Below are 22,084 nucleotides of genomic sequence, written 5' to 3' on the forward strand. Positions count from 1 at the left end.
AAAAGCAAAAGGAAGGATTCCTGTGGGTAGGACAGGATTTTATTCACTGCTATTCTTTTAATCAGAACAAAACCTACATCAACTGAGTTAACTGCCATTCTCCAGTCACTGAACAGAAATGCTATATGCTCATCTTTTATAAAAGAAAATACTTCTCACAACTATAATAGAACAGCATCTGCATGGCCTCTATGCGAGGTGTCCAGTCCTTCAACTGTAGACTAAAAATGGTCTGTCACTGAAGCTAACATGATCCCAAAGGATAGAAGAGTGATGAGAAGGTCGCTGGGACCTCTAACTTGCCAAGATAACTCATTCATTATGCAATTTCCAGTCTTTTCTAAAAGAAAAAGTTCTCCTTAATTCTCCAGCACCTTGACATGAATGAAAGATTCTCATGACAATACTACAAGATAGATGGTATGTATTACCCCTACTTCAACATTGAAATCTACTCTCAGACAAGTTTGGTAACTTCCAAGTCCCAAAGCCAGCCAACAGCAGAGCCAGGACTGAACCCGAGTTGACTGGCCATACCATACCACATTGCCTCCTTTTCTGGGCCATACCACATCCATAAATTTCTTTTGTCTTCCATTTTTTTCCCGTTTTCCCTGGAAATCCTGTGTATTTTCTAATATATTCCTACCCAATTTATCATTATTTCATATGCTTATTGATTTCCTTGTTCACAGTCCACATCATCCACTAGATTCAGAAACACAACCAGCTGACCCAGGAACTCAATAAACACATGCTGAAATTAAATAAGTAGTAGCCGTTTCCATCGGTGAAACTTGCCTATTTACACTTCCCTGACTGTGCCATGTTCCTGTGGCCTCAGAAGTTTGGCCACCATTACTCCAAAGTGTTAGACAGCACTCGGGTCTTCTCTTCCTACCCACACTGTGCAAAGCCACCAACACATAGCACAAGGCCTCTCCTTCCCCAGGAACCAGGCCTGCTCCTGGTGAGAAGCCAAGTCTCCTCTGACTCTGGATTAACAGTTTACTTTCTGTTCCATTCATCTAAGGCTCTTTTGTGAACATATGTGTGTGTGTGTGTGTGTATGATTTATCTTTCAGTATGTGAGGGCTTTTGTTTTAACCTCCAAAAGATACATAAAGTACATAAAGTTCCAATTACTTTTCTCCTTCTCTCAAAAAAAACTAGCACTTATTATACATGAAGTAGGTTCTTAAACCTGTATTGAATAAATACTAAATGAAAATTTAAACCAAGAAAAGGCTCTGGTACAAGATTAAAAATGCACTGTAAGTACTCTCCATGGGAGAGCAGACTGTGGGTGTGATGAACTCGGGATACTCTGTCCCCCGAGAGCCTGGTTATTCAGCTTCTGCGTTTACAGTAAGCCCAGAAACATGGGACAAGGGACTACCCTGAATGGGAACAAGAGGGACCACCGATTCCTCCCCCCAGCAGGCATTCTTCCCTCCAGGGACACAGGAATGCCACCACTGAGGAGTCGCACTGCTTGGTTCCCCTCTGCCGACTCAAGATATGGAACAGAACCAAAAAGAGATCACCTACAGGATTTCAGACCGTGATACCTGTAATGCATGAAGGACACACAAATCAACCCTTCCTTCACTATTCCACCTGCCGCAGCACGACTGACCTGTCTTCATTCAGACTTCCAGCAAACAAAAACAATGCACTGGAGCAAAACAATTGAAGCTTAGCAGAAAAAAATTGTGTCATCTTAAAGTAATGAATCTTCAAACACTGACTTTAATTTTGCCTCTTCATACGACTGTGTAAGAAAGATTTCTACAAAGTGAGGCACAGCCCCTGAGGTCATGTTGAACTCCGAGGTCCCTGGCTCAGCAGGGTTGGGATGCGCCCTTCGGTGAGTGAGGTGTGATGTGCTTAGGCAGCGTAGGTCCCTGGGCACTATAGGCCAAAATCTTCCACAGTCCCAGCAACTTAAAAGGACCTGGTCCTGTAACACCCAAGTCCATGCAGCTGGGCTTATGTTGCCGACTTCCACTTAAAGGAAAAAAAAAAAAGGCCCCAAGACTCATAGACATAATATAAATAAAAAATAATACCACTACATCTGTGGTTTCAACTGTCCACACGTTCTCAGTTAGGTTGCACCTAGGTTCTATTACTGGGCATGTGGTTTCAATTATAACAACAATGCACATTTGTTCAAGAGCATGCAGGCTGTTAGCTTCACTTCTCAGTGTGTTTAAATATGCCACGGCCTGTGACTCCCTTTCAGGGGTCAAGTGTCTGGCATGTGCGCTGCCTGTTATGTTATGGTCAGTATACTCTTCTAGATTTTCCAAGGTGCAGACCCAGGATCTTGGATGTTTAAAAGGCCTCTGTGTATGCCATAGGTACATAATGTGTATATATGGAAGAAGAAGAAGAAAGGCATCACGTGGGAAAAGGACAAATAGTACATTGTCATGAAACAACCGTCCCTTGCCGTTTCTGGGCCGCCTGCAGCAGCCTGAAGGTTTTGCCATCTCTACCAAACGTAAGAGCCAAACTGACCACCTTGTTGTCGCTCACCCAGAGACTTCTTTCCTCACACTGAGGGATTATGTTACACTTTGGAATTTCACAGCAAAATTTGATACCACTTGGTATTTATCGAAATGTTTATGTTCACAGCTTTCAGTATTTCAGCATCCATGATTTATGGTCCCCTCACCTCCTCACTTTCAGCTGTGGGCCCTTTAAGAGGACATAAAACATTAAAATATTCATTTTCTAGCCCATAGAGCATCCCTTTTTACAGCTATTAAGAATTTTTATGATGTAACAGAACATGTGACGTGATTAAATCACACGGTCCCAGAAATCCTGTGAGCAATGCTATTCTGTGAAATGAGAAGCATTTATGGCTGTTACTCAAGAAACATTTCCTAATTTCTCTTTGCAACAGCATTCCCCTTCCACTCTCCCATTGTTCGCCTTCATCTCCCTTATGTAGAAGGGTGGATGCAGTCAAGTAAAGCGTGCCGTCTTCAGATCAGATCTGCCTGTGAACCCAGCTCCACAGCTCACTCGACACAGTCGCTAACTCAGCTCAACTGAGATCGCCCATGACCGGCCTCCTGTGCTCAACAGACTTCAGTGATTCTTCCCCAAGGGAAGGTGTTCCGTCAGCTTGTTCACTGCTGGGACCAAAAGACCCGACAAGAACAATCAGGACAGGGAAAGTATTGGGGGTTCACGGTTTCAGAGGTCTCAGTCCACCAGTGGCCAACTCCATTCCTTGGGGTCTGAGGTGACGTGGCAAAGGAAAGCAGCAGAGGACATGGCACCAGGAAGCAGAGAGAGGCAGGCAGACATCCTGTCACCACACACAACACACACACCCCAGGGCTCAGCCTCCAGCTGCTCACCCCCTCCAGTCACACCCCGACTGCCCAGTTACCACCCAGTTCATCCGGATCAGGGACCAGTGCGCTGGAGGTGAAGGGACTCCTACGTAGCTCCATCATTTCACTTCAACACTTTCTGGTGTTGTCTCATGAGTTTTTTGGGAACACCGTATTTCTAAGCCATAAATAAGTCTAAAGATGAAGTTACAGATTAGCATGGACATGCAAGTGTGTGTGAAATCACAGACAAAGGCGTCCAGAAGACCCGAGTCTGAGAATATTCATTTCTTGTCACCGCATGAAAAGAACAGGAGAACAAAAAAATGCTGAAGGATGGGAACATTTCAGAACACCACTCATGACAAAAGTCAGTATTTAGAGGTGTTTCCACTTTGTGCATAGTAAAGAGTAAGCCCCTCAGTCCTCTCCTCCCTGAGGCATGTTGGTTGCCATCTCCACACTTCATGCATCCAAGAAGGCAGTTCCGATGACTCCCCTAGTACCTGTCGCCAAGGCCTTCCTTTGGAATTTAATCCCAAGTCAAAGCGTGTCCAGTGACATTAAAACATTACAGTTCATTGACTTCCATTGCTTATCCCTCCGTATGTTCTCAATCCCCAAATTACATCTCTTTCAGTAATTCACGCCCTCAACTTAAGAGGCATTTGAATCCATTACATCTCAGCAAAACAAATTCAGAGGGATCTGAACATGCATCCTATTGAATCCTCCATTTTTATTCCACCAACCCCAAGAAATCAAAGTTTGAGATAGGTGTGATTGAAGGAACCTCAGAAGTAGCCTCTCACTTATATCTTCTAATTTAGTATATTCAAAGTGAATATACGTCTCAGCCTTGGATCCAGAGCAGATAGACCTCAAACTCACAGTCATAGAATTGTTTTTTATTCCTCTTATTCTCTCATTTAGTTAGCTGCATTCTTGCAAACCTACCTTTAAAAAGTTGACACTATGTCTTCTCCATTACCTGTCCCATGTCTGGACTCAAGTCCTTATCAGCTCTTCCTGAAGTCACACAAATACTTTCTGTGAAGGATCCAATTAGCCACTGAAACCAGAAGATCTTAATTCACAAATCACAGTTAATTCCATAAAATCTAATTCTAACCTTAACTGCAAACTTGACATGTTAGAATCTATGGGATAGAACTTAGAGTTATCAGTGGAAAACTTACAGGAACACATACCTAGCTTAATAAAAAGGGAAACAAGTTAACTGGAAACCCAACTTAAAAAGTAAGCCAAACCATAACAAAGTAAACTTAAATAAACCAGGAGGAAGGAGATAGTAATTAAAGTAGACATAAGTTAAAAAAAATTATGACTATAATAAATTAAATATGGCCCTTTGAAAAAAATCAATAGGCAAAACACTACCTGATTAATAAAGAGAAAGGAATACACAAAATTAGAAAAGACAGAGAAGGCCATAGCTACCGAAGAAAGGGAAAATTAAAACTATGAGATACTTTTCTAGAACTATACACAATTTGGAAATCTGAAAAAAAATGGAAATGTTTTTAGAAAAATATGACTGAACATTATACCTCTGTATAAATAGGAAAGCTAACTATTTAAAGCTAGGAGAGGAAAATTTTGTAAGTACCTCAATAGTTCCCCAACCAATGGCTTCACAATGAAATTCTACTGAGTCTTAAAGTTACGTAGTTCTGATGCTAATATAGTCTCAAAGAAAACTTCAAATGGTTTTTTTGTGAACCAAGCATAATATTCCTCTCAAAACTTGATGAAGATTACATCAAAAAGAAAACTATACTAATGTCACTGATTATAGATCTAAAAATCTTAAATGCAACATTCACAATAGTAAAATATTACTAAGTGTGATTTATGCTTAATAAAAAGATAATTCAATATACAGAAAGAATATACTTCATGTTAATAGAAAAAAAGTTAAAAAGCCATGAGATCAGTCTCCACAGGCACAGAAAGCCATTGCAAAAATCAAGTTCCCATTCATATTTTTTAAAGACTCAACAAAATAGTAATTCCTTATACTGCCTAAACACAGAAGTCTTCTTTCACTTAGTGAAAAAAGACTATAGTGTTTCACACTAAGTGAAAAGGCTTTTTTTTTTTTTTTAACTGAACACTATAGGCTTTTTTAACACAAAGATACTATCTCTGTGGGTACTTAACACAATGCAGGGATATCATTCAGGATTGGAGAAAGCAATTAGGGAAGAATTCAAATTAAGAAGTATAATCCAATGAAAAAAAATTACTGTAGAAAATGTGAAAATTGAGAAAATTATGAACTACAAAGCCAGAAGCTTTCATACCTACAAACAAAAACTTATTAGAACACAGAATGACAACAAAAAATACTTGAAAGTACACTTTACATGAGGAAAACTATAAAATACCTTGAAAAATACCCTTTAACCAACAGGGCCATAATTTGATTTCAGACAATTTGATATCCTTAGGATTTCCTTCATGAAAGAATTTATAAATGGAATGGCTTTTTTAAAACTACTATTAAGCTCCTATAATTAAAGCAGTTTGTGTTTGGTCTAGATTTAGATGAACTCTTGAGGAAAAAGAAAAATTCAGAAACAGATCACATGGTATATGGGCATTTACTTTACGATAGAGGCACCAGCTCCCATCACTGAGTGCATCAATCAGGGTCAAACTGGGCGACAATGTGGACATTTGGACAAAGAAATTTTAAGAATCATCATTGGGGGCTCTAAGGGTAGCTCAGTGGTGGAGGGTTTGCCCAGCATGCAGGAAGCCCTGCGTTCAATCCCCAGCACTGCAGATTCAGAGGAAGGAAGGGGGGAAAGTGGAAAAGAAAGATGCCTACAGGAATTAACATCTACAGCCACATGTTGAGGGGTTGAGGTGGGGTAAAAAGAACTCTACATGATACAGGAATAGCAGATATACCCTAACTGTTGAGGTAGGAGTGCCGAAGGAGGAGCAGGAAGTGGCAGGAAGACGAGTAGAGGAAGGTGGGGGGTGGGGTGTACTGAGGAATGAATTAGAATCAGATATCATCTATGATTTTATAATCATGTCAAAATGGATTCTATCTGTATAACTAAGAAGAACCAATAAAAAACAAAAAAAAAATCAATAAAAATCACCTAAAAGGGAGATGTGTAACTTAAGAATACTAAAGAATACTAAACATGAAAACATACAAAAGTATAAAACTTACTGGCAAAGATAACTATACAAACATGCACTATTGTACAACTGTACTAGTGTGTAAATCCGTTTCAATTTGAGAATAAAAATTTAAAGATAAAAATAAATAACTAATTATAAAAATGTTAATCGATACATAATATAAAAGATGTAAGTTATGATATAAGAAAGTGTGGGAGAAGTAAAAATGTACATTTTTCATATGGGATGGAAGTTGTTATCTGCTTCAATATTATGGTAAGATGTTTTATATAACTTTCATGGTAACCATGAAGAAAATACCTATAGAAGATATGCAAAAATAATCAAGGCTTATAAATACAAAAATATCACATCAAGAAAGACAGCAAGGGGAGGGAAATGGGTGAAAGAGCTATAAGACAGCTGGGACAGTTGCACACAGCTATGATTTGTGGCTCTGGAGGTTGAGGCAGGAAGATCACAAGTCCAAAGGCAGCCTTGGCAACTTAATGAGGCCCTAAGCAATTTAATGAGACCCTGTCTAGAAATGAAATATTTTAAAAAGGGTTGGGGATGTGGCTCGGTGGTTAAGCACCCAGGGTTCAATCTCTGGTTTCCTGAGAAAGAACTCTAGGACACAAAATTATGATGATGTTCTTACCTCTGAACAACTATTTTAATATAAATGAATTACACTCTAAAATCACAAGATAGTGGCTGAATGGAATGGGGGAGCAAGATCCAACCATATACCATCAACAAGAGACTCACTGTAAATATAAGGATACAATTAGGCTGAAACTGGAGTGACGTCAGGAGACGTTGTAAGCAAATGATAGGGGGGAAAAAGGAGAGCAAGAGTAACCATACTCCTGTCAAACAAGAGACAAAACTATCACAAGACACCAAGGACAATAGGTATTGATAAAAATCAATTCATTAGGAATATATTAATATTAAAAATATTTATGCACCAAACAAATATAGCATCTAAATATCAATACTGAATGAAATACAGGGAGTAAGAAAGTGGCATGATGGTAGAAGCCTGCCCTATCCTGCTATCCAGAAGAAAAATCAATAAGCACACAGAGGATTTGGGGGGAAAAAACAGACAAATGAACCTGACAGACATATACAGAATATCCCACCAAAAAGCAACTGAATATATATCCTTTTCAAGCGCATATCATATGAGATATTACCCAGGATAGATCACACGTAAGGTTAAAAAAAAAAAGTCTAAGAAATTTGAGAAGTATATCATATCTACAATCTTTTCTGGCCACAGTGAAATGAAACCAGAGTTTGATGATGTAAGGGAAGATGAAAAATTCACCGACATGTGGAAATTAAACAACATGTTCTTGAACAATTAACAGGCCAAAGGATATATGAAAGGGAAAATTAGAACATATCACAACAAATGAAAATACAACATACCAAAAGTTACAGGATGCAGCTAAGGCAGTACTACAACTACCTCCAAGTAATACATGCTTCCATTAAGAAAATATCTTCTATAAGCTACTTTATACCTGGAAGAACTAGTAAAGAAAGGAAAAATTTAGTCCAAAATTAGCAGAATGAAATAAAGATTAAAATATTTATTCATGCAGAGAACTACATAGAAAAATAACAGAACCAGCATTGGTATTTTTGAGAAGACAAATGAAATCAATACACCCTTATCTAGACTAAAAGAAAGAGAATCCTTCAGTATTTAAAGTGAGAAATGAAAGAGAAGATATTACTAATGCCACAGGAGAGAAAAAAAATACAATCCTAAGACTAACATGACAATTATATGCCAACAAATTGGATTATCCAGAAGAAATTATTAAACTTATAGAAACAACCTACCAAGATTAGTTAATGAAAGAACAGAAGATCTAAACCAAACAAAAATGAGTAAAGTTATTGAATTGATTACCAAAAAGTTCCCAATGAAATAAAGGCCAGGACTTTATGGCATCATTAGTGAATTATTTCAAACATGTAAGAATTATTAATGATCCATCTCAAACTCCTCCAAAACCTGGAAAGGAAGGAACATTTCCCAACTCATTTTATAAGGTCAGCCTAAAGCCAGTACAAGAAAACTACAGGTCAATATCTCGGATGAACATAGATGCATAAACCCTCAACAAAACAATTCTATGGCACAAAGTGATCATACACCATGACCAAGTGAAATTTATCTCCAGCATGGAAGTACCTACCATTCAATACATGCAAATCAAGAAAGCTGATATTCCACAGAAACAGAATGAAAGGTATAGATTATATAATAACTTAAAGAGTTGCAGAAAATAAAACTTGACAAATTTCAAAATCATTTCATATTAAAAATTCTCAAACAAGGTATAGAATTTATTTCAAGGTAAAAGAGGCCACATATAACAAGCCCATAATTAGCATCATCTTCAATAGTGAAAAACTGAAAACCTTCCCACTAATAGAAATAAAATGTGGATGCCAACTCAGGATAAAAAAAAAGGCATACAAAATATAAAGGAAAGGTTAAATTAAGTCTGTTTACAAGTGACAACTTTATTTGCAAAAAAAATCCTAAAAATGCCATTTTTTAGAAAATCTATTAATATAAATCAAGTCACCAAATCTGTAGAATACAAAGTAAACATTTTGAAATACCCCATTCCATTTCTATGTACTAACAACTATCTAAATCAGAAATTAAACAATTGCATTTACAACACAAAAACAAAATGCATAGCAGTAAATATACCTAAGCTAATGAAATATTTGTATACTAAAAAATGTAAGTACTGATGAAGCAAATGGAAGAGGGCACAAAAATAGGAATGGTGTCCCATGTTTATAATTAGAAAGCTTAATCCTGAGTAATATGGTCATTTGAAAATATTATCTACAAATATAACATGATCTCTATAAAAGTCCTAGTGGAATTTTTGTTTTTACAGAAATAGGAAACAATTAAGATTCATATGGAACCACAGAAGACCAAAAATAGCCAAAAGAAAACTTAAGAGGAAATAACAAAGCTAGAGGCATCACACATCCTGATTTCAAAATATATTTCATAGTTACAATAATCAAAACAGTACAGCTATAGCATAAAGACAAGCATATAGACCAAAAAAAAAGAACCCCAAAATAAACCCAAGAATATATAGTGAACTGTCATTGACAGAAGTGTCAAGAATACAATGACCAAAGGACAGTTTCTTCCAAAAATGGTGCAGGGAAAAACCATGTCTAGGTGCAAAGGAATGAAACTGAAGTCTTATCTTACAACACACACAAAAATTAACGCAAAAGGAACTGAAGATTTAAATGTAAACACTGAAACTTCAGAACTCACAGGAGAAAACAGGAGGAAGCATCCTAACATGGGTCTTTTCAACGATTTAATGAATGTGGCACTAAGAGCACAAGAAACAAAAGCAAAAATAGGTATATAGAACTAAATCAAACTAAAAATCTTTTGCACAGAAAAAAAAAAAACACAGTAAAAAGACAACCTTCCAAAAAGAAAATATTTGCATACAATCTATCCAACAAGGGTTCAGATCCAAGAAGGATAAAGATCTCTCTTCAGACTCAGTAGCAAAATCAAGTAAGTCAATACAAGGACAAAGGACTTGAGCTGACATCCCATCACAGGCAAAGAAATGGCCAAGTGCATGAACAGATGTTCAATATTACTAATCAGAGAAATGTAAATCAAGACCACACCGAGATATAACCTCAATTCTTACAATAGATGTTATAAAAAATACAACAAGCAACAAGTGCTGCCCGGGGGGAAAGAAATCAGCACCCTTGCACACTGTTGGAGGCAGTGCATGATTGTGCATCCACTAGAGGAAATAGTACAGAGGAGAAATATAAAAAAGAACCACCATGTGATCATGCATGGGTTATGTGCGTAGAAGAACCAAAATCAGGATGTCAAAGAGATATCTGCACTATTATTTTTGTAGCCTTAATCACAACAGCCAAGATATGGAAACAACCTAAGTGTCCACCATCAGAAAACTGGATGAAGAAAGCACATACACTATACCATGGAGTACTACTTAGCATTTTAAAAAAGGAAATTCTGCCATTTGGGACTAGTGAAATAAGTCAGTTACTGAAGGACAAACACTGCATGACCCCACTTGCAGGTAGAACTAGAATAGTCAAATTCATAAAAACAATAGTATTTTCCCATGAGTTGTGGTAGGGACTGTAATTAATGTCAATGGTATAAAACTGCAGTTAAACAAGCTCATTTCCAGAGATCTGCTAAACGACTCAGTGCCCATAATTAACTGTAATATATCATCACCTACAACTTAGGAAAGTAGATCTTGTGTTTACCACAATTTTAAAAAACAATATCAGCAGTAAAGCAAAGAAAGTAAAAATATTAAACGATAAGTAGAGGAAAAATACTGGCAACTGGTATGTCAAAGGCAAAGAATTAATATTCTTGATATTTAAAGAGCTTTTCTAATAGAGAATAAAAAGTTCAACAAAGCAAGTGGAACTATAGTTAACATCTAAAGAAATGCAAACCAAATTTAATAATTTGAAAAGATTCTCAATCTCAGCCTTTGTAAGAGAAGTAGAGATTAATTGTCCCTTTGTCTGCTGCTATCCCATTGGCAAAATTTCACAAAACTATGTTTTTTGTCAAGGCTTGGGAAATAGGCATTCTCCTATCTTATTTATGAAAATACAAGTGGTATAATGTCTATAAAAGGGAATTTGGCATTATTTAACAAAAATCACAGAACTACTTAACCTTCAACCTAACAATCCCTTTGCTAGGACTTTATTCCAAAAATCATATGCAAGTCTATCTGCTAAAGTGGTCTTTGCACTGGGGAAAAAACTGGAAACAACTCAAATGTTCATAACAAGTGGCTGGTTTTTAAAAAATGCAGTTTTAAGGGAATTTAGGAAGTTACTTTTCTATAGTACTACAAAGTAATCTCCTTATAAATTAACTAAACAATAAGGTAAAATATACATAGTATCCTATCATTTACCTAAGAAAAACAGGCAATATAAGTGAATGGTATCTATATAGGCTTATACAACATCTCTTAAAATAAATTACCTGTACAGATTAGAAGGGAGTAGGTAGAGAGTCCAGGGATAAAGCCATACTTCTTTATAAATTGTTCATTTTGTAAGTTTGCCTTTGAAATCATGTCGTAGGCATGTAGCCATCCAACCCCAATTATGGGGACCTTTAGTAAGAACTATCAGTTGCTTAACCAAAAAGAGAAAAATGTAGTTAAAGTGAAGGGGAGGGCTGGGATTGTGGCTCAGTGGTAAAGCGCTCACCTAGAATGTGCAAGGCACTGGGTTCGATTCTCAGCACCATGTAAAAATAAAGATGTTGTGTCCACCTAAAAATAAAAAATAAATATGAAAAAATAAAAGTGAAGGGGATCCTATAGATTAATAGAAACTTAAAAACATGATCAACATGATTAAGCAATTGTGACACATGCCTTTATGTGGCTTCCCAATGGAGCAAACAAAGCTTTAAAAGTGTGCAATAACATTGTGAAAATGTGAGTACCAGACATTTCATGATATCAAGGAATTATTATTTTTAAATGTGATGATTGTGATTGAATTTAACAAGTACTCCTTATTCTTTATAATAATTTCAGGTTGATATTTACAGGTATGTTGTCTAAGATTGGCTTCAAAATATTTGGGGAGTAGAAAGATGGAGAGCTAGTGGAGAAGGGCCCAGATGACACAGGAAGGCCAGGTGTTGAGAACAGGGAGCCCAGAGAATGTACTTGTCCGTTCATTTTAAAAATTATTCCTTCACCCTTCCTGGGTGTTTTCAAATGTCTATAACAAAGGCTTGTTTAAAGGTAATGGGTGCTAATTGTCACACGCAGGCACCACAATGGGCCAAATAGGAGATATGGGAATATTCACACAGCTACTTAGAGTCAAGATCAGGACCATGTCCTGATCCCAGCCAAGGGCTCCTTTCCCTGGATAACACAGCAGCAGCCAGTCGCTCCTATCTTCCAAACCTTTTTTATATGCTGCAGTAAATTTCATACTCTTAACGGCGGGTGCACAGGGGGGACAATACTTTCCTTTAACAAAACATCCAGCACGGTGCCTAAGGGGAAAAAAAAGATTACATTCCCAAGAAAGGTTTTACTTGTTCAGAGGGACTTAAACCAGATCACCAAACAAATCTCATGCTATAAATTGCAACACTTGAAATAAACATGGTGTTAGACAACATGAAGAAAAACAAACTGCTCTTAAATAAACCTTACAGACAGAATCTGGATGGGGATCTGATTATAGCCATATATTCAGAAACATTAAAGAATGTTCCACCCCCATCCTACCACGCTCCAAGGAACCAAATGTAAAGTAATGTCGTTCTGTAAGGATAGAAATAAATCCAGCAACTGGAGACAATGCTCAGATGTGTAAAACGTGCTGTTGGCAGTCAAAGCGCTCCCTGGGCTCACGGGTAACCCTTCGGAGGAAGCCCTGGGTGGGTGAGTTATAGCTGCAGGCCCTGGCTTGGCTTTCCAGGAGGTGCCCTTTCAAGTTCCCATGCTGGGCTTTCAGAGCCCAGAGTATGTTGTTCCATGCGCCTACAGCCTAGAGGAAACCGAGTTCTGAAACTAGGAAACATTTTAGATCTAATAGCTACTTTGTTCAGCTATAAATCTAAGAGACGAGAGAAGTCACCAAAGAAACGGGCTGGCCAGGCAGCACTTCCGCAGGCAGTGAGATCGCTTCACGTGCTCTGTTTAGTTCTATTAGCAACTCCACACATACCCTCCCAAACAGCAGCTCTTTGCTAATACTAATAATTTGTCTTGAATAAAGCTGCATTCAGGAACTCTATGGAAAACTTCCAGCTACACTTAAATCCACACCTTACCAAGTGGATTACATTAGATCCAGCATTCAGAATTTTATGACCGATTATTTCAGATCATTTGACTAGTTCAGCGTATGTCACCTCTCATGTGTACTTTCCATTTTGCATTTAAAATATTTCTACTGTGTCTACTGATGAAACATACAAGAGAGGGAAGAGCATGGGGAAGAAACTCCACATTTTATTATCAGTTTTTTGGTGACAATTTCTGACAAAGAAGTCCCTGAGCATTTGCTGGCATATAACCCACATTGGCCCTCCTTCCTCTCCTGTCTCTTCCACCCTCAACACAACACCTATTGTTATGTAAGATATGATACATCAACTCAATAGAACATTATACTATACGGCCTGAAAAGATAGTATTGCTAACACCTTGCTGCAGCAGAAGGAATGATTGGATAAATGAAAATTTAAGATATGAAATAATACATAAGACTTATTTTTAAACTTATTCATGAAAACATAATGGAAAGATGGACCCTGAAATGCTAACTTGACAATGGACGAGCTATTCTGATCCTCTGAATATACACACATTGCTACATTAATAGAAAAAAGATTATTGATAAGCTTGATATAAAGGATACTATCTTTGTCCAGATTCAAGAGTATAGATCACTTTAAGGGGAAAGAGAAGGGGCCTACACTATAAAAATGTGACTATAGATGTCAAAGTACAAAAGCAACTTGATAAGGGTACTTTCATAGGAATTAGGACATTATAACCAGGATTCTTAAAGTCACAAATAATTTCTCATTGAGGATGTTGACTCCATCCCCAGTCTGGTTATTAAAACAAAAGGCTGAGCTAATCCAGAATATACGCATTCCAAATATTTGACACTGAAATTAATCTTGAATTCACTGTGGATCAATGTTATTTAAATATTTGGCTAAAGACATCGTTATAAAGGACGGCATGTGTGCAGACCATGTGTCCCTCTAATGTCACCCTTCTCTGCATTGTACAAGAAAAAAGTCAAACTTCGTAACTTGACAACTTTTATGATCTGTATTTCTAGTTCCCTCTACCCCATCTCTACCCCTTCCCCATTAAAATGGTGTTTACCACATTGCTCTTAAATGTAACCATGGTGACAGCCTATGACAACAGGCTGCTGTGTTTCAGTAAGTGTGTTGTTAAGTGACAACATGCATGAAGGCCTATAAAACATTTATCTTCAGTCTCAGTGTCAGCCGCCGTTTTTACTCAATCTTGTAGGCTCTGAATTTTACCATGTTTCCCAGCACCCAGGTGAACAGGGCACAGTGGCCTGCGATTTGTTTCCCAGCCTCACACTGAAGTACTTTCTTCACTTCCCTCCCCCATTACCTACTTCCTGCTTATTTGACTATTTATAGTTATCTTTAGAAAAGATCATAGGACTAATTAAAATGGAAAAATTACATGGAAATTCCCACTTTTAAGGAATCTAACATGTAGTCTAATATTCAGGAGACTATAGCCCCTCATACAGAGAAAGTGCTCATTGTCAGTTACTGTTAATCATCACACTGCAATATAATAGTTTTCCTACGTCAAATGAATGCATATGTACAAATATTCAGTTAATGCAACCTAGTGTTTCCAATACTCCAAACTTTGCCTAGAGTATAGGCGATCCATATTTTCTGAACAAATGAGTCACTGAGAAGTGAACTTCTGAATTACATTATACTTACGTTTATGCATACTTTAACATACATGTAGAGAAGTCTGATATATTTATGTGATAGAAGCAAATATGACCCCATTTTGTTTTAGAACTTCATCCTGTGAAACAACCATGCCAAGTAGAAGGGTCATGACTGGGCAAAATGTTCTTTTCCTTTTGCTATAGAAATCTTTAAGAACATGGAACTACCTAATGGGGCATTGTTTCTGTAACTGGGGTGACTGTGCCAACTATGATTGGTTAGGCTTCCCTCCGCTTGACTGCACTCTCTCGCTTCTGTAACCTGGCTTGCTTGCATTGACTAGACCCCTGAACATCCCTTTTGCGGTTTTCAGGCTTATAAGGAGCGCCCTTGCAATTGTTCGGGGCTGATCAGGGGAACAGCTTTATGTTCTGGTCAGCCGCCACCAGTGTGCTTAAATAAAGGCTTGATTCGATTATACATGAGTGGTCTGGAAGTCAGTTTATGAAACCCTGGGATGAAGCTTTATAACATCTAGAAGTTTGAAAGTATAAAAACTGAAATTTTTTTTAGATAGTTGGATACTGTCCAAATTCATGGATATTGATACCAAGGATACTTAATTTTTCTGAGGTTTACTTTTCTCATCAGTATATTCTAGTGTTATGAGAATTAAATGAAGTAGTCTAATAGAACCTGCTGCATAGAAGCTCAATAAATCCAAGTTCCCTTACTTCAAGTTCCTTCTTGGTTCCTGACCATGCCTATTCCTACAGAGGTATCACAGACTGTGTGTACATGCACCAGAAGCCTAATGCACCCAGAGATTGCCCAAGGACAATCTATGTTTACTTCCCTGTCCACACTAACCACCAAGGATCCTTCTCCCTGTACCTCCCATTCCTGCTATCTGACAAAAGAATTGGGGGTTGGGAGAAGAAAAGTAGCAAAGTGGGAAAAAGAAGAGGGAGGAAGGGAAGAAAAAAAGAATGTCTCACCAGCAAGAAAACAGAAGTGAAAATCCTAACTGTTGACATGAAGGGAAAAGCCATTTAGAGTACCACCCAGCATTCAAACCAATGTCACTGCTCTGTCTTGGAATCACCGACTGCAGGATTGCTGCACCCAAGTGATTAGCAGCTAGCAGGATGCACATGGCATTTTTAGGTATATCCCACTTGGAAAATGAAGCATTAGGAAGTCACTGGCTCTGCTAGAAACAGAAGAGCAAGGCTGACCATAGCCATTGGAGGTCAGGAAGCTCAAAGACAGGATGACCTCTTGAGCTGTGAGGTCTACTTCAGAATAAAGACTTCAATTTGATGAGTTTTTTCCTACATCTGGCAAATTTTTTTTTTTTTTTTCCAATCTGGGATGAATTCAGCTTTTGTCTCCTCATCCAATCCCATCCCCCACTTTAGGGAGTGTTGACCTGTAGGACCTTTGTCCAGGGCACTCTGTCCTTGACCTGCTGCATTTGTCATTCTCCACGTTTCAAGCACCACCTGGCCACATTCTCAATTCTCCATCTCTGGGACAGGCAGCACACTGTCGGGAAATGTTTGCTTTAGTGTTTGCAGGCACTGTGCTGAGATGAGGTATCAAATGTCGGGCTTTCATCTGGATATAATTTATTTATTATATCAGTACTTTATATTAAAGAAAGTGCACCAGTGTGAAAATTGAAGGGGAAACACATTTTGGCTGAGGGATAACCTGGAAATTATTAAAGTCAAAAGCTTCTAGGTCAAAGGGTAGCAGCTTCATGTTATTAGAATAATATGTTAATGTTTAAGTCATAGGCCTTTGAAACACCTGTGATGGAAATGGTTTTCACACAATTGTAATGATAACAAATAGAAGGCTCACTGCTTTAGGTTTGAATCTATTCATGTGACTGAATTTTATGAGCCAATAAAACATATACTAACATAAATATAAAGATTCAGTAAAATACCACCCTGAGTCAATTTTTTCAAGTCTGCTTTCTCTTTTTACTGCTACACCCACCTCAAGCTCCACCCTCTCCAAATCTTCCCGTCTCCTCTTTACTCAGGTTTCATTTGATCCAGCTGTAGCTGGGGAACTAGAAAATAGGGCTACCACTGGCCTAACCCAGAAAGCATGCTAGCTGCCCTATAACACACTTTCCATTAACAAGGTTGATACCATTGACTAGGTATCAGCTGTCTTCCAAAGAGCAATGCAAAAGTGTAAATCATGCATCAGTAAACTTTTGTTTATTCCACTTATTTTCACGATTAGTATCCAAAAACATGAATAAAACATACATGCATATATAAACATGTGCTTCAAGATATGAAGCTCTCTTATGTATCCCAAAAATAAAATGCCAAGAAGCCCTCTCATTGAAGACAGCCCAAAGGGCCTGTCATCTGTAATTGATGAAATTTCCTAAACCAACATTCTTAGAGGCGAAATACAGCAATTTATTAAAACTTGCATTATTTTAAATGCAGATGTCAAATCTCAAATTCTTTCGTATGTGCACACAAAATAGAACATGTTGAGAGAGATAAGGATTCAGTTAGCTTCAAATTGGAAATTCTAAAAAAAAAATCCAAGAAATAAACTGAAATCTAAATTAAACATATCCCTGCTGTCAATAAATCGGCCATTTGAGTTTTTGATGAACCATGTTATGGACTAAATTGTCTCCCCAAATTTCCCACAATTCCATGTTGAAGCCCTAACCTTCAATGTACGTATATTTGAATATAGGATCTTTAAAAAGATAATCAAGGTCGATGATACCCTAAGGGTGGAACCTTCAGGTGATAAGCAGTCCTTATAAGAGGAGAAATCATGTTTTCCCCTACAGACACACATACAGGGTTGGAGGTGGGGTTTAAGGACACAGTAAGAAGGGGGCCATCTGCAAGACAGAAAGGTAGGCCCCCACCAGAAATCGACCCCGAGGCCACCTAGGTCTCAGACATCCAGCTTCTAGAACTCTAGGAAAATCAATCTCTGTTGTTTAAGGCACCTAGTCTGTGGTATTTTGTCACGACAGGCCTAGTGGACTAATACAAACCAGAAGTCTTTTTTACTCCAGAAACATAAATTACAATCATGGAAGTAGAAAAGCCTTTGAAATCACCGAGAGCTAACTGTGAGAGAGACTCACCGACAGCATCCTGAAGGACATCCATTAAGTCTACCTTGTGGAAGTCGCTCTATATGTAACTATTGAGACAAGTCAACAGATGCACATTGAGACATCATGTTTAGACCCCGTCACAGTTACGACATTAATTTGCACTGAGGGATGTGCAAGAAGTCGCCAAGCTCTCCTGTCCTTCCTCCTTTGTCTCCCTGACACCGACGAGCATCTTGCCTTTGGACTATCAGGGGAGGCCCCTCCTCCACTCCACTTCTGAACTGCTGTTCTGGGATGCCCTACTTAGCAGCAAGCCAGTTCCTGATCATCTATTCCCGAGTCACTTCTAAAGCATTAGAACTAACATTGGCCCCTAGTGCAAGTTTCAATACCCAGCATGTAATTCACACATAGCAGCAAACTTCAAATATGTATCACTTCTTATTTAAAAGCAGTATAAAAGCAGTAAAAAAATCATTATCACATTAATTCTCTAAATAGCTATGTTACCAGAACTTGGATGTGCAGGTAGTAGAAAATGCTATATTTTTCTCCACACACAAAAAAATATCAAGTATATTTTCATCTTTGATGCGTTCATAAATGCTGACATCTATCTACTTAGACTATGGCAGATTGTATTTCCCAAATATGACAGCAACAGTATCTCCTTTCCTCACCATTTTTCTAGAAAATTGTCACTGCCCATCAAAACTGGGGTCCAGATCCTCATAAGGTCTGGTTCTCCAACTCTTTATTGAGGAGGGTGTATGACTTAGATGCCATCAATAAAATGTGGTAGAAATAATGCTGCTTGATTTCTGAGGTGGGGTCTAGAAAGGCATTGTGAATTCTACCTGGCTTGCTACAGCAGTCTCTATGAAGACCTAAGTCAGCTGAGAGGCTGCCATTCGCTGAGGAAGCTCAAAGAAGCCCATGCAAAGGAACCAAGTGAACCATGTGAACGGAGCCTCCTAGAGCCGATTCAGAGAAAGATCATCATCCCCGATTGCGGGGGCGCGGGGTGCTTTCAACTAGAATCTTCATCGACAGAGGTGAGATCTAGCCTCTAGATAGGAAAACATCAAAGTTGGGGAGATTTGAACACTAAAGTATGTCCTAAATTAAGACGTGGCAGAGAGACCCAAGAGCAATCACACCAACCAAGTACATCTGATACTCAAGGACTCGTTCTATTTAGGTACCATGCTTAAGGCAGCAGGAATAATTTTAGGTTCTACCTCTCAGAGATGAAAGATTTCATAGCAGTTTTCATATTCTGTACAGAGTGCTTCAGACACCGGGCAGCGTTGGGCCTTAAGTCAAGGGTATTCAGATGCTATGGCTGAGCAGGACCCACAAAGGGAGAGTTGAGGTGAAAGAGCATGAATTTAAAGAAGATTGGGTGATGGGAGTTGAGAGCATGTGAGTTTGGCCAAGTCTCATGGGTTGTGGCTCACCTGAGGAGTATTCCAGCAAAAAGAGCTCCCAAAACAAAGGTGTGACCGAGAACAAGGGAGAAGTGAGGGTGGAAAGAAGTGAGGGTGGTCATCCAGAGATCACCGAGGGGAGACTCGGCAAGTGTTCCAAGAATGAGCTGCCGCAGGGCCTCAGTCAGCCGAGGGTTTAGATGTCACCAGCCTCCTACCCAAGGGGGAGACTACTACAGCCACTGAGGAGGGGAGAGGGTGAGCAGCAGGCAGCCCAGGCCCCTGTTCAACTCCTTCATAATTGCTCTTCCAGGCCCCTCTCATTGAAAGGCACCTTTTAAAATATAAGAAAACTACTACAAAACAGAAAGACTCTTGCTCCAAACTCTGGTTCAGGACAATGGGACAAAATAGTGTTGGAGGATCTTGCCAGAGTTTTGTATAAGAAAGTAAATGACGAAGCCAAAGTGGAGAACACAGGACAAGGAGAGAGGGGACCTGGAAGGCCACTCCCTCCCTGCTGTCCCCGAGCCTCCCTCTTCCCCTCTGTCCAGGGGGCTCCCATTCCCCACCTGTCCACAGGGCTCCTCCTGCGTCCCTGCTTGGTCTTGCAGTCCAGCCCCTGACCCCCCCCTTGTGCATCCCCTGGTCTTTGGGGCCATCTTTTCATCCCCAGGGTCCCTGCTCCCAGGCCATGACCCCGGCTGCCTTTGAGGGGCACAACGATTCTGTGTTCTTCTCTTGGCTTCACATTACATGTGTAGGTCTTGCCTGTCCAAAGTAGTAACTTCTAAGAATATTTTATTTTTGGTCCTTAGCCTCCTCAAAATTCTTTACAGACATTACCTCATCCATTTCTCTTGAAAGTAGGTGCCCTGATGACAGAGTGGCCTCAAAAGCTATTTGTGTGGATGTGGGGGGGTATGTATGGGCCTGGGACCTCAAAGACGTCAATCTCTCTCTGGGACGAAAGATGGAGGTTCTCGCCTATTGATAAGTGCCAAAAGCGTTCTCACTCAATGAGAGAAAAATATTCCAACACCAGCATTTTTTAAATGTCTTAAGTTAAAATAATGAAGTCTTTGTTCGCCAAATTTAAAAAACATTATTAAGATGTTATCATGTTTCTTTTAAATTCCAACTTAAAATAAGGTAGAGGACATTATTTGTCTCAGTTTTGCATTCTCATGCACTCCTAAAACAGAGTTAACCTGACTTAAAGATCTGTAAGCACCATAATTCTCACATGTGCACATACACACCCAACACAATACACGCCAATCTTTACAATCCTGCGTGTATTCAGTGGACATTCTGGAAACTGGCTCATGATGCCATTGGGATGACCTAGCTCAACTCAGTGTGGGAACAGCGGAGATAAAAAAAGCAATCCGAGTAGCTCTCCTCCTTCTACACTTCCCACTCCACTGTTCCTCTTGTCCCACTTAGGAGTTGTAGGCGCTGTAACTTTAGGACCTTAGAAATGTCTGAACTCATAACATGGGAATATATTAACATTTTATTAACTTAGTAGAAGATTCCAGCCTAAATAGATTTTTCCCCCTCTGTGGAACATATGTTTAAAAGATTATGGGAAAGAATTTTTAACTTGAGTCTTCAGTTCCAATAAAGAATGACTCACTTGTGTATTTTCATAAGGCATAAAGATGATTTCACTTCATCTGCGCTCAGCCTCAGAACCTTCGCTATGCACCTACCCCCGAGCAGTACATGCAATTAATGCTGCAACTCCCCTCAAAGTAAAAGCGAGATGCTCACCAAAAACAAACGGATGCAGAAATTTAATATGTTTTTGTAGGAAGAATAAAGAAGCCACTGAAAGTGTCGTCTTGCCTGAAACCACCTAAGGACAAAATGAACGTTGAAAGTCATTTGAAACATCTCACTTCTGGATACGGAAGTTCTCGGTAGCAGGCGGTGGCCCCCACCCCCTTTCCTCCAAACAGACTTCTTCTCTCGTTGTTGACAGTCCTTGATCCCTGACAAGAGTTCTGATTGACTGTGGTCTGTGGAATCCCTACCTCCCTTTAGGAACAATCGTATTGAAAATCCCCATGCTATGGATTAGTTTCAATGGCTGAACAGCTTCCTAAACCTGTTTGGGGAGAAACTACAGCCACCACCCCAACTCCAGCACTGCAGTGACGATCACAGCGGCCGCTCTCCTTCTTCCTCTTCCCCACCCAGAGCACACCTGCTGTAGATCCTCTGGCTCACACACGGAGACCCCAGGATTGCCTGTGACTCTTCCCAGGTGTATGTCTCGATATCCTCACAGCTTTGCACACAGGTCATCACAGGAATGATCCTAACAAACTCTTTTCCCCTGGGTGTAATCATCACCAGGTTTTATTTGAATATTAGTTCAAAAGTTAAGAATGAAGTTAGTAAGGAAATTTTCCTTTCTATTTTTAAAGGTACCTGCCAG

The sequence above is a fragment of the Urocitellus parryii genome, chromosome 10 (genome assembly GCF_045843805.1).
Source record: "Urocitellus parryii isolate mUroPar1 chromosome 10, mUroPar1.hap1, whole genome shotgun sequence".
NCBI lineage: Eukaryota > Metazoa > Chordata > Mammalia > Rodentia > Sciuridae > Urocitellus > Urocitellus parryii.